Source organism: Porites lutea, chromosome 1, assembly GCF_958299795.1.
Source record: "Porites lutea chromosome 1, jaPorLute2.1, whole genome shotgun sequence".
Classification (NCBI taxonomy): Eukaryota; Metazoa; Cnidaria; class Anthozoa; order Scleractinia; family Poritidae; genus Porites; species Porites lutea.
Genome location: NC_133201.1, coordinates 21,506,298 through 21,508,612, shown reverse-complemented (window position 1 = coordinate 21,508,612; position 2,315 = coordinate 21,506,298).

The window sequence follows — 2,315 nt, the reverse complement described above, 5'->3', positions numbered from 1 at the left end:
ATGCCTTTGCGGTCGTTTTTTCAGCAAATGGAACCGATTTGTACAAATGGTAGATTCTGGGATTCTGTGACGAAATTTACCAGTCCTAAATTTTGCTTACCATTCACCCAAACCGTGGACCGACCGGCCGCTCTATGTAAATGGTAAACAACCGATGGCTCTCTCTTGAGTGTGACTTTTAGTGTTGGACCAATCAAGCAATCAATCATCAATCAATCATTTATTTTAACACGTTACGTCAAAGAGCTAAAAAAAACTCGTTCAAAATACGAACGTGTATAAATAAAATCTATGATAAGTACAGCTATATAATATTAAACAATTTTAAAAACAACTCAATAAATATATACATATAAAAAACTTAGTAATAGAAACATAAAATATAAAAAGCTAAAACCGACCAAAAATCCACATACTAAAAGCGTGACTAGGAAAACTATAATACTCGTTCTAAAAACAGTTAAAATCTACAATCGTGCACTATAAGACACGTTCTAAAAAGCTGCAATCGTGCAATTTACTTCTAAAGTCATTAGCATCACTTGAAAGACGCAATTGAGAAGGCAAACTGTTCCATAACTTAGTTAATGAATAAGTGAAATAATTTTTCTTAAATTTAAGATTAAAGTTAGGTAATTCCAAATTTAAGCCCTCGCCTCTAACATAAACGGTGTATACCTGTATTTAAAAAGGCTTTCAATATAAGTAGGTCCCGTACTATTTAAGCATTTAAAAAGAAGTATTAACGCCTGGTGTAAGCGCCTACAATATAAGAATGTCATGCTAGCCGTAGTGAGCAGCTCGTCGTATGACATTGACTTGTTGTGCCCGATTAATGTTCTCAAAATATAACAGTTGCCATCTTTGAGACGGTTGCGTTGACCCGTACCTATGCCTACAAACAAAGGACTGCAGTATTCGAGATGAGGTAATATAAATGCTTTATAAAGTTTAATCATTGCATCATGAGGAAGAAAACGCCTTATTCTTCTCAGTGCAGAGGCCTTCGCGTAGGCTTTCTTTAGCTGATCTGATATGTGTTCTTTATAGGATAGGTCCTTGTCTAGAGTAACTCCAAGAATCTTAATAGATCGGAGAAATTCTATTCTAGCAGTATTAAGAAACAAAGGATAACAGGGTCCGACAGATAATGCTTGAGTCTTAGTACTGTTCACTGTTAAATGGTTAGACTCAAACCACGACGAAAGAGTCTGACGACTATCTTTGTTGAAGGAAAATTCTAGAATGGTGGGAGATACATCTGACAGGTAGGCAGTCGTGTCATCAGCGTACAGCCGCAATGAGACATTAGGAACACAGAAATTCAAGTCATTCATGAATATGTTAAACAGCAACGGCCCCAATAGTGAACCTTGAGGAACGCCAGATTTAACTGTTTTGAAGTTAGAGTATACGCCTTCTAATCTGACACATGACGACCTAGCAGGGTGGACATCAGTTCCAAGGCATGTGGAGAAAAGCCATAGGCCTTCAACTTCGGGAGCAGAAGACTGTGGTTTATAGCGTCAAACGCTTTGCTCAAGTCCACAGCGACCGCCGCTACAGCTTCCTTGTTATCAATACCGTTCCTCCAATCTTCCGTCATTTTTAGCAATGCAGTGCAGCACGATTTAGTTTTCATAAATCCAGATAAGTTTGAGGACAAAACGTTATGAAATGCATTCCAAGTTTGGTCGTAAATAACTTTCTCAAACACCTTCGATAGCGAAGTTAATATTGAGACAGGGCAGTAGTTTGCTTTGTCTGTGTCAATCCTCCTTTTAAAGACAGGAGTAAGGCACGCTTGCTTCCATTCAGACGGCAGTGAGCGATTTAGAATACAGAAGTTGATCAACTTAGTCACCTTTTCGGCAAGAACTGGGGATCCCAAACGCAAGATTCATAGTGAAATGCCGTCTACTCCAACTGCCTTTCTCGGATTAAGGTGGTCTAAAATGTTACGGATATATGAAGTACTGACTGGGGAGTAATTAAACTCGCTTAAGAAACGTAGATTGCTTATTGCCTTAATACTAGGATGGTCAGTGTAGTTAGTGTCACATCTATGTTCTAACTGAATAGTACTGGCAAAGTAATCACTAAAGACTTCGGCCACACACCCAGGGTCGGAAACGACACTACTGCCGTCAACGAGGATGACGCCTTGTATGTTTTTACCAGAACTAGTTGGCAAAAGGGGCTTCAGTTTTCTCCAAAATTCGCCCAGATGTTTAGCACTCAAGGAAGCGTCACAGCAGAACTTTTTCAAAGCGTTGCGCTTTAGCGACGTAACCATGTTACGTTGCCGCTTATAA